The sequence below is a fragment of the Physella acuta genome, unplaced genomic scaffold (assembly GCF_028476545.2).
Source record: "Physella acuta isolate Inbredline_101_S28 unplaced genomic scaffold, ASM2847654v3 ptg001843l, whole genome shotgun sequence".
Taxonomy (NCBI): domain Eukaryota; kingdom Metazoa; phylum Mollusca; class Gastropoda; family Physidae; genus Physella; species Physella acuta.
In genome coordinates this window covers 5,937-18,511 of record NW_026733352.1, presented here as the reverse complement: position 1 = coordinate 18,511, position 12,575 = coordinate 5,937, and the positions used below count along the sequence as shown (strand labels likewise).

The window sequence follows — 12,575 nt, the reverse complement described above, 5'->3', positions numbered from 1 at the left end:
TAGAGATCTGAAATTTGGCATGCAGGCTATTTTCGCCTAACAATTTCAGATGCAATCATAAAAACTAGCAATTAGAGACCTAAATTAGCTTAATTAAATTACGCCCCAAGGACCATAAAATTGAGGACATGAGTTCTAAAGATACCGACAAGACTGGAGGCCTATTGACACAGTTACTTCGGCCCCAATTGATGTGAGCGCGCTGGCCGTGATCGTATAGTGGTTAGTACTTCGCGTTGTGGCCGCGACAACCCAGGTTCGAATCCTTGTCACGGCATGTAGGCTTAATTAAATTACGCCCCTTCTCGGTCGCTCAAGATTTTTAGTCCGTGTATTTAAAAACACTTAGTCAAGTCATACTTAATCAAGTCATTAGATAAAGTAGAAAATAAACTATATAAAACACTTTTAAAAAACCACGTTTTTCATGTGTAGCAACGGACTAAAAAGGAGAAAATTAAATACTTAAAAAAAACTTTTTAAAAAACCACGTTTTTCTTGTGGACTAAAAAGTAAAAAATAATTTTTTCTTCCGACCCTAGGGGATCTACCAATGACTGCTCGTAGATTTTGTTCATACATTTGATGACAAAAAACGTGGGTCGGGCAGATGGGTCGGGAAATTTGATGGTGAACGTACCCACGTTTTTTGTCATCAAATGTATGAACAAAATCTACGAGCAGTCATTGGTAGATCCCCTAGGGTCGGAAGAAAAAATTATTTTCTACTTTTTAGTCCACAAGAAAAACGAGGTTTTTTAAAAAAAAAATTTAAGTATTTTATTTCACTTTGATTTGCTGTTTAAGTTTGGGCGTGTGTTTTGAGTTTGAGCTTGAGTCAACAAGCCAAAATATTCTAAATTTATATTTTAGTCCTTTGAAATATCAATATCTTGATTAATTCTACTGTAATTGAGATGTGTAATACTAACAATTTCATGCATTATTTTACAATAAAGTAAAACAAAAATATTGATTTCTTTTCCTAATCCTACGAGGAAAAAATGTAAAAATAAAAAGAATTTTACATCAGGCTAATAGCTGGCACTTATTTCAATTGTATTAAGTGCCGCCATTAAATCTGGCAGCTCCCAGAAATAGAAGAAATAAAAATGGAGTACTCACTACACAATTAGCCGCTGGTATTAACCCCCCCTCACGAGAATGAAGTGGTAATTTTTTTTTACCTCCCTTTTCTCAGATCACTCCGATAACTATCGCCCTGCTAAATTTATGTAGCAGTATAAAATGCTTATTTTTAAACCTGGGTGTTATAGGAAAGGGAAGGTGGGGGTGGGGGAGTTTAAACAAAGAGGTGTTGAGGGAGGAAAATTTTTTGAATACATTATTTAGTGTTTGTTTGCTTGGAAAATGACGGAAGTCACGTAGTATTTCTTGGGGTAGCCGTGACGACTGTACATAAGTTGTTGTGTTTCTTATGGTAATTGGAGGAAGACATAAGTGTCATCATGTGTGTTTGTTAATGTGGTCTTGTGGGCGAGAAAGCCACCACCCCCCACCCACCCCGAAATAAATCCGGATTATACTGGAGTTTAAAGGACAATAAACAGAAGGTGAGGGTGGTCATGAAAAACAAGGTTAGAAAAAATATTCTAGTTTAAAGACAGAGGTCGAATACAGTTTGAAATATGAAACTTGAACAAGTTTGAACACAACTGGCTATTAGTGGTGGGATACACACTGATGATTGGCCACAGGCTCTGCTATTCAGAGTTTCTTTCACATATCTCCCCGGTGTATGTGTGAATAGGGGGGGGGGTGCACAGCACCCAACCGAAGCAAATCACAGCCACATCTCCCCCCCCCCCCCGGACATAATGGAAAAAAATATTACTTATTTATCACAAATATACTATAATCAGTGTCAACCCCTACCCTACCTGGACGTAATGGAAAAAAAAAATATTTATCGAAAATATACTATAATCAGTGCCCCCACCCCCATCCCTACAAGGAAATTTCAAGTGCCTCCCCTTTTCCAAAACAAAAATATCTGGAAAAATCTTGGTTACTCATCATGTCGGAAACTGGTACCCGTCGACCCACACAAGGCACCGTATTGGAATGTAAGTCTGAAATCTCCTCTATCATTGCTTAATAAAATATACAGATATAAGGTAAACATATATAACACATTTAATGTTGCCACTTTTAGTTTCCTAATCTAGAATAACCTATTTATGAATATCCTTTACCAATACGTATAATTATTTTGAAAAAAAAAATCTTGACTTGAAATAAAGCTCTTAACATTACTAACAAGAAGATAACCATTCGTAGCTAGCCACAATATGTAACCTCGCATATTGCTATACTATAATAATGTGTTGGTGTTTGTTTGTGTCTTTTTATTATAAGACCGACTCAACCTTCTTTTTATCATAAGACCGATTCAACCTACTTCTACAACAACCTTGAGTTTCAAACAAGATTCAGATGCGTGCCAGAAAAAAAAATATTCCTAAACCCCTAGACGAATAAATCAAGAATTTTTGTGTGTTGGAAATGCATAAATTTATAAATATTGAAATGTTTCCGTCATAAATTGTAGCCTGTCATTGCCAGCTGTGGCGTGTTCTGTTGTAGCCAGCGTATAAAAAACTAGATAACAAATCCCAGAGGGTTTTTCTGCGGATCTATGTAAGAATATAATGCTGGAAAAGTTACAAATACTGAATAATAAATATGCTTATCCACACACATACACACACACACACACATTTATATATATATATATATATATATATATATATATATATATATATATATATATATATATATATATATATATATATGTATATATATATGTATATACATATATACATGTTTACATATGCATGTATACATTGTTATTACTCCCTCCCCGTCTCCTCACACTGTCCACCCCCACGCTCCCGCATCTCTTGACATCATTCTCTCCTGTTTTACAGGTGTTAAAGAATTCAAGGGCACAAGGATTAAGGGGGGTCGAAGCTAAGGTCAAACCATGACGTCAGAGAAGAACGTGATCCGGTACGATGGACGCCCTACCCTCCCCCAACCACCACCACCCCTTAAAGAGGTGTCACTTATTCTACGACCCGTCTATGCATCCATGCGTGTCAGAAGTTGTTACACAACAGTTGGGCGGGGAGATGGTGGGGAAGAGGGGTGTCAGGTGTAATCGTAGCGTAAATACATCTAGACTCCAGTGTTAGTGTGAACGAATCGACACAACAGCGTAGTTTAGATATAGGCTGTACGTCATCCAGTTCAAATTAAAATTAAATGAAAATTCGGGCATAGAGTGTTGGGGGAGAGGGGGAAGAAGGAATTTAGCAGAGGGGAAATTGACAATTTTATATGATGTAATTCGATACAAAAAATGTAATTTTATACAAAATTTTGATTGATGAAATGTAGCATATATAATGAAGGGTATGTTTATAATTTGGCATTATTATATATCAGCTCACGTTTGTGCCGAAGACACATGGAACAGATGAAGTAGAGTTAATCTGTTTCTGTGACCTCGGCATATGAATGGATAGTGTTGTCAGCATTATGCCCAGCCGCCTTTGTTTTCCCTAACGTGAGTCGGGTACCCATTAGAGCTGGGTGGACTCAGGGACATTCTACTGACTTGAACCCGAATTCGATCTCGAGAATTTTGGGCTAGCAACCTAGCTCTCTACCGCTAGGCCACGCCGTCCCATAATTAGGCATTATTAGTACTAATTAATGATATTTAATATACACATCAACAGCAACTGAACCAGAAAAAAGTCATATCGATACATTGGTTTATGTTAATGCGCTAATTTTTATTGAGAAACAGTGTCAGTAACACAGCTAAAAGGGAACTAACTCAGCTGAAACAAATATAACTAAGTAGTGTATTGTTTAACTGTAACGCGTGCTACTAACTGGGAGGGTGGGGGTATTGTCTTAGCTCTCACACACATCTAAATGTGGATCACTTAAGCTGTCACAAGAGCTTCTAAATCAAAGTGGTGGGTGGGGGGGGGTATTGTCTTAGCTCTCACACACATCTAAATGTGGATCACTTAAGCTGTCACAAGAGCTTCTAAATCAAAGTGGTGGGTGGGGGGGGGTATTGTCTTAGCTCTCACACACATCTAAATGTGGATCACTTAAGCTGTCACTAGAGCTTCTAAATCGAAGTGTGTGTGTGTGTGGGGGGGGGGATATTGTACTGTCACAAACATTAAACTCGTAAATAAAGTAAAGCTGAGATGTCACAAATGTTCCAAAATAAGGTATAGGCCTACTTCGGTCGTCAAAAACATAACAAAATGCTGTGTAATGTAACAGTCACAGACTGTGACTGTCCAGGTCATTTGTTATTGTCCCGTTGTCATCTGTTATGCTACATATCTGTTTACTATTGCATTGTATTTTTTTTTTCAAAATTGTGTTGTAATGGGATGGCTCTTCGTTGCCTATCATGTATATTCTACTAGGTATTAGCTCTCCCTTGCGTCACACACAAAATTAAATGATGTATAGTTTAACTGTCACAAACTCAAGTATATAAGGTATAGTTTAACTGTCACACACAAACTGAAGTATATAATGTATAGTTTAACTGTCACAAATTCAAGTATATAAGGTATAGTTTAACTGTCACAAATAAAAGCAAATGCGGTATAATTTTAATGTCACGGACACACGTACGTGAATCATAGAATAGCTGTCACAAACACAACCAAATGAGGTTTCATTTAACTGTCACAAAAACACCAAAATGCTGTATGATTTAACAGTAAATAAATTATAGACTGGCTGTCACACACACACCTAAATAAGGTATACTGTAACTGTCACAAACATAAGTCAATACGATATACTTTAACTGTCACAAACATAAGCCAATGCGATATACTTTAACTGTCACGGTGATTTAACTGTCACAAACACAACACAAAACGTAACCTTAAAACCGATTATACACACGTAGATGCCTATAAAACATCCATCGTGCCTGCTGTTTTAAATCTTACTTGAACCCACCATCCCCCATCTGTTGTTTTATCGATTAACCCAATTTTTCAAACATTTCACAGCTTTATGAAAATCAATACATATCTGTTCAGATTAAAAACGAATAATAATTAAAGTTTTACTATATACGTGCCCGTTTGAGTTCCAACTCCACTTTAAAAAAAATTTAAGTAAACACAATGGGGGTGGAGAAGGTGGGAGGGGGTAGGGTTTACAATCTGTTATACTTTAATCTTAATTCATTTTCCTCCCCTCACATACATAGGCCCTACATTTCACAGCCTACCAGCTGAAAGAAATATATTAACACCGTCTCTGTATACTGTAATACAATATATTTATTCTTACAGCTACATAATGTTTTGAAGCTAGTCTTGCTGCGCTATTAAAAGTATACTTATGTACCCTACATACAGTCATAAGAAGAGAGTTGCATGCACAGGTATTGAAATAAAGGGCGATAAATCCACGATACAATCAGCCTTTGACAGTTATCGTTCCTCGTGACCTTGAACCATAAAGCCCGAGTTTTATTTTCTTGATCCCGTGTGAGGTTGAAATCGTGAGGACGAGGTGTGATCGCACCTTGAGGTGTGTGTGTGTGTGCGTGTGTGTGTGCGTGTGTGTTTGTGTGTATGTGTGTGGTTGTTGGTTGGGGGGATAGGGGTTTTATGTGTTCGATTAAACAATAGGGAAGGGATATTATTTTTGTAGTGGGGAGAGGAGGGTGGTGGAAAGCTAGTTACGTAGTCTAGTTCTAGTCTACATAAAGTGGTGTGTGCTAGAAGCTTTTTAAAACATGCAATAATATTTTCACTGTTAAAATAAATCTTTCCTTACAATTTTAGTTACACACTCTATATATATATATATATATATATATATATATATATATATATATATATATATATATATATATATATATATATATATATATATATATATATATATATATATATATATATATATATATATATATATATATATATATATATATATATATATATATATATATATATATATATATGTGTGTGTGTGTGTGTGTGTGTGTGTGTACGTTGGTGTGGAAGTGTACAAATCTCTTTGTCTATGCAACGCACGTCGAATGTCATTTAAAAACCCCAGTTACACACCATATAACAACACCCAACGCCCTCGCCACAAACACGTACACACCATCATACACCTCCCCCCCCCCCCCACACACACACACCGACAGACTACAAAAGAAAAATCCTATGCCCCGTGCCCCGTGTAAGTCGTCTTTTAAAAACCTGAAGTACCGAATTCTCAGCTTTAAATTTTGCCAATCACATTGTATTTTCTAGCCAAATTCTTCTCAATCACGGGAACAAAGGGATAACTACTTTTGAAGATGTCAGTTTTTAAAAGGGCGAAAAACGTATAACCTTTTTTTCCAATTGTATACCATTGCGAGTGTTAATTTTAGCATCCTGTTTTTTAGTGTATGCAATGCAAAATGCAAGAGAAAAGAGAATTGGTGGTGTTAAGATGAGGGGGGAGGGAGAAAACGGGAGGAGAAAGTGTAAAGGACAAATTAAAACAAATTGAGACCATACAATAAACTTTAAAGGGACATGACTCAAGAGAGTGCAAAATCAAGGGAAGGAAGCCAGTAAACTCTTGTAATGACATTTTACAAAGTTGATTGATTTCAGTTTTAGTATTTTGTTATTTCTAAAGGGTGGCAGATAAGAAACAATACAAAAGCAAATGTGCTTATGGCATAACAGCTAGCGTTTTTTAAATTTAGTTTTAAAATAGCAATAAACATATACATAAACACATACCCATTGCACTAACAATGAATAATTACATGATTTATTTCATTATTGAGCTTTACACGTGAAAATTTTATTCAGTATATAGTAAGTTGTCTACTTTCTGTAACTCATGTCCCAAAATAAAAAAAAAAAAAAGAAAAAAAAAAAAAAAGAAAAAAAAAGAAAAAAAAAAAAAAAATGTCCCAAAAAAAAAAAAGATTTTTAAAAATCATAAAAACGTATAGAAGAGGAGAGAGAGGGACTTAACGCTGGATTAAATGTTTATTTAACCGCATATTAGACGTTTTGTATAATGGGAAAACATAATAATAACAACATTTGTATAGACATGTATAAATGTAATGTATGCTCATGTAAACCTGCTCTTGCTGAATATCCTTGCTCGATTGGGGAAGCAGCAAGAGAGGAACAATATTAAACTAAAAAAAAAAATAAGTTTAGTAAATACTCTTCCAGTTCGTCTCAATTTCTGTTTAAATTTATCAATATTAGTTCTCTTTAATCCCTAAGTGATTTCAGCTGCATTGAAAAGCCTATAGCCCATCAACCCACCCCACCGAATAGAAAATATAAAAGATGGGGGACGGGGGGGGGGGGGGGGGGACGGGACAATTTAATTACAAAATTTCTTGTTTAAAAATATAATTGTAACACGACGTTTTGTATTAGGTTTAAGTAAACCATCTTAAATGAATGAAAGTACATGTCAGAAAGAAGCATTAATATTATTCATTTGCATCAGTCCTCACAAACCGATGGTTAAAATTGTAACACTAAAGCGAACATGGCAAGGCAAATTGACGCTGTAAATTAAATGTCAAGGCCAAACAATAAGTAATTATAATTATCCCCTCTCCAACATTTTATCCTCTTTTTATTGAAATGGACCTCAAGCCTCGCCAAAATCCTGTATAACATGTACAAAACGGTATGAGAGTGAAAGACATAGATATCAATGTAAATCTACAACAGTTTTCATTTGTTGAATAATGAGCACTATTATGAGATAACGGAAAACTTCGGGAGAAGAATAATACCAATATTACCTGTCCGAGGCATATAAAAACGAAAAATAAAAGCAAATATTAACTAGGTCTGTATCAATATCCTAATGCATTAAAAATTAATTTGTATACACAGTTTGAATGAAGTAATGTACATAAGCCTTTGTATGCTTGAACCCCTGATAACCCACTTTGGGGGGAATAGGGTCTGAATTCTTGCTCCCCAAATTCTCGATTCTTACAAAATCTGTAACCGTTTTGTTTGATTAATTTTTTAGTTTGTTTTTGTTTGTTCTCTACACAAATATCGCATGAGATGTATCAACAATTTAGCTACTAGTCATTTTATGTCAAAATTGTAATGGGATTTTTTTCCTTTCACAGTTATCTCACAAAATGAGCGACGTATCGATGTATTTCGTTTAAGTTGATGTAAAAATTACCAGAATAAACTTTAAAAATGATAATTATTTTTTTAAAAATCATGTTTTTGAGTGTTCCACTTTAATGTTGTGTTTTGATTGGCTTATTTTTTCCTTTTTTTAGTATCCTGATTTTTATTTGTCTTGTTATTTAAGTTTTTTTTTTAATTGCCTAAAATAGGAAGCAGAGTAAGTGTGAACGGTAAGAGGTAGTGGGAGTACTAAGAATCAGACTCAACAGTGCAGATCCGACTAGACAAAACACAAAATTCTACGCCAGTATAAATCTTACCTATCTCGAATATTATCCTCTGAACAATCTATATGGGCGGTCACTCGTGGATATCATGACGTCACACGCCGACGTAGAATCCTTTAAATGATGGCTGAAAAAAGATATACAAAGTTGTGTTACTCAAAATATTATCTTCGTTTGCAAATATGTTAAGTAATGTTAGAAATTTCTTTTAAAAAACTTTGACCAGATTATTAATTTCCATAAGAAAATAGGTTACATATTAACTAAGACAAGTTACACTTTCTTACAAAAGAAAATTTACCCTTACATTAAAAAAAAAATTAAGCGAGGGACGGTGTGGTCGTTAAGTAGCGCACTTGACTCCTAGCACGAATGTTTTCAGTTCGAATCGCGTGTTTAAAACTGTCGGACGTTCTTGAGTCCGCCTTCCTCTTCCGTGTACCTGACTCGTGTTAAGGAAGTGCTGACCACACCGTCCCTTCCAATACCAATGTCAATTAACTGATGGACTCTACTTCATCTACCATATGGATCATCATTTTCGAAAACGGGACTTTGCATATATAATAGGAATTTATTTGCAGTATACGAATACAAATCATGTGATTGAATTTAACTTGCTCTATATTTACAACAATTAAAAGTTACAGATAAGGCAAAAATCTGTAATTAATTAGACAACTGTAGACTACTTAAAACAATACTGGTGAAAAAGATGAATGAGTTTTTAGGCCGTCTTGTGCACACTTTGTATAAGTCTCCATCCTGACTCCTGGACAAAATGGAGTTTCTGATCACCTCTCGACCTCTTACTTTAAGACATAACCAAATTTGAGGGGAAATACAAATATATATATTTATAAGATCTATATAGTTCAAAACCGATTTGAATTTAGAAGGTATTAGAGCAGTGGTTCCCAACCTTTTTCGAGTGGCGACCCCTTTTTATAAAAAGTAAGTGACCCGCGACCCCCATAGAATTAAAAAGCCGAATTTAGTATGGAAATTAATAAGCACTAAAATAAGATTTTCTAGTAGACTTTCAATATGAACTACTCTTGATAACTGTTTTAATAGCATGAGTAAAATTGCATACTATTAACTAAACCTTCGTGATTGAGTTTTTAATTAAAAAAAAATTGTTAACGCCAACCTATGTCATTATAATTATCTTAATTTTGTTTTTAATCGAAGAATGGAGTTGAAAATATATTCTCGAAAAGTCAATCAATTTTACGTTTGGGTATGAATGGTGAATACTACACCAAAATTGTGTCTGCAGTTTTTCATCTTACTCGAAATCATTCTGCAAATCAAAGAATGCATCTTGTAATTCATCGGGAACGCTGGCATCATCAAGGGAAGAAGAGAATGGGTAATGCGTAAATGCAGATTCTTCTTTTTTTCAGCTCAGAGAAATAGCGATGCAGTTCGTTTTCAAGAGATTCAAGATGTTAAGAAATCGCTTCTTTCAAAATTTTAGTTATCTCACAATCAGATTCATCTACCACACCGCAGAGTTTCTCAAGTTTACAATATTTCCAAGATTTATTTTCTTTACCGATTTTGCAGCTTTGATAAAAATGCCCCGAGATTATCATGGAAAGTTATAATATTCATTCATTTTCCCTGAAGCTTCAGGTTTAAGCTTATCTTGATGTTCGAACATCTACAAGGTATGATACTCTCTCCAACCCCTCTATGTCGTTTTTAAGTATACAAAAAGTCTTGTTTCCTTTGCACTTCCAAGAACAATTTGATTTCAGATTTCAATTCAAAAACACAATTTACAACATTTCGTTTGACAGCCAGCGCAATGTAGTGTAGAAGAGCAGAACCTCGTGATCTATATTAATGTTTTTGCTCAGTTCTTTGAAGGCTCCAGATTTTATATAATTTACGACTTATACTAGCAATGGACTCGTGATGTCGATTGGTTAGGGCAGCAAAATCTTTTCTGTTTTCTGAATGTAATAGATTGGAACACTGACGACAGAAACCATGCTGTTTCTATATAGAACGTTTATTCAGCCTCAGCCACCTTGATGGAAACAGGAACAGGAAGTGACGAGACAATAACATATATATATTAACAAGGGACATCACTCAAAATAACATTATAAATATAATACTAATACAAGAAGAGTTAGTTCCCTTGACTTCACAATTCTCAATATATTACACTGAAAGCCCGATTTTGAGCTAAACATAGATGGCGCACCATCCGTACAAACCCCCACAGCCGTTCTAACCCATTTTCATCATCCAGTTTAAAAAAAGGTATTTATTTTCTCCATGCTATCTTCACAAAAGAGCAACTCTTCTTTGCTATCATCCCCATGAATATAGACACAGACCAGCAACTGCGAACACGAACTCACGTCTGTTGATTTATCAACTTGAAAAGCAAACAATGGTGAAAGCTTAATTTCAATAAAAATGTGTTATTTAACATTTAAGTACATGCATCGTTTGATGAGATTTTCTTCTATTGTTTTTTTTTTTTTTTTTTTGCTTGGCATTTTCTATCGCGACTTTATTTGATGCTTGCACTAATGCTGATGAAAACTTCCTGTTCGATCAAGTCTCTGGCGTTTGCAACTAGCTTCGTACCGACGATATAACTCCATATATTTTTTGGTTTGTTCCGAATGACTCGTCTCAAATGACGTTTTAGTTTTGAAGATTTCATAGATTCGTGACTGAGAACAACTTTGTACAGTGCGCTTTGTTTCTTCTCTATTACATTTCCAGTGATGTTAAATAAGCCGAATTTCAAAAATTCTTCTACATATTTATGTTTTGTTTCAAATTACTAAGGTTTAGTATACCAGTTGGCGAACCCCCAGAAAGACCTTCGCGACCCCCAGGGGGGTCGCGACCCCTAGGCTGGGAACCCGTGTATTAGAGAGTGTACATTTATGGAGTACCCGCACATTCCATCTCGAAAATCAGATAATTAATATATATATATATATATATATATATATATATATATATATATATATATATATATATATATATATATATATATATATATATATATATATATATAAATATATCCTATTGATTTATTAACACATATATACCAGTAACGCAATGTGCAATATGTGACTAGATAATCTCATGTTAATTACGAGTGAGTCATTGGGTCATTGCCACGCGATTAATTGGACCACCAGCTAACGATAATCGTCGAGGGAAATACATGGATTATACAAACAACGTATTGCACATACAGTGGTATGAAGGGAGGTAAGTCCTAAGGTCTCTGTCTACACCAGACATGGTTTGACAAAAAAGAATAAAGGAGTTACTGGACCCGTAGCTCTGTGTCTACCGATGCTGTGATAGTTCTAAAAAAATATACCCCCCCTTATCTTCTGGGAGATGGACTTCCGTTCCATTTAGATTCGACCCCAAGATTTTTAACCCGAAGCTTTCCAATTTATCTTCCGATCCAGCGAGCGCTGCTCATCACATAAACTCAGGAGTTAAGGAGTACCTAGCATGTTAAATAGCCATGCAACCCCCTTAATCATAATGCTGGTTTTCCACTTATTCATACCTCTTACAACCTCACCCTCAACTCTACTTCACCTGCATTATAGACCATTAACACTGGTTAAGATATGGACGTCTTTCATACTACCTTAAACAACCGTAATAACCCGTATTAAATCGATCTTAAAAGCAATTTAAAACAATAAAAATATCACCGTTGGGAAAATAATGAATTTTTGCCGAATTTTACACGAACAGAGAAGAATGTGAAACACGTATAATTGTGATATAAAGAACTTTACTTAAAATTACTTACATAGAAACAATGACATGTTTGCAGTAATACATCGTTGGAAGTACTGTACAATTTGTTTTGTTAAACAACGTTATGGCAGGAGGGGGGAGGGCTACGAAATGGTAGAGGTTGTGGGATTAAAAACAAACTGTAGGAATCGATACATGTCGGAATGCGCATGATTACTGGCTACATTTTCAGGGGAATCGATTGTAAAGAATGATTCATGATCAAGTGTTTCTCCGAGTTTATGAAGAGATT

General features: G+C 35.1%; 1 protein-coding gene across 1 annotated transcript in view; it reads right to left on the bottom strand.

Moving 5' to 3' along the window:
- LOC131930776 (cAMP-dependent protein kinase type II regulatory subunit) overlaps positions 1-8,642 on the bottom strand; it is a gene marked incomplete at its 5' end in the record, with an annotated part of 58,514 nt that extends 49,872 nt beyond the window's left edge. Inside the window, 1 exon segment of the mRNA XM_059287394.1 lies at positions 8,549-8,642.
- Positions 8,643-12,575: the final 3,933 nt, after the last annotated feature.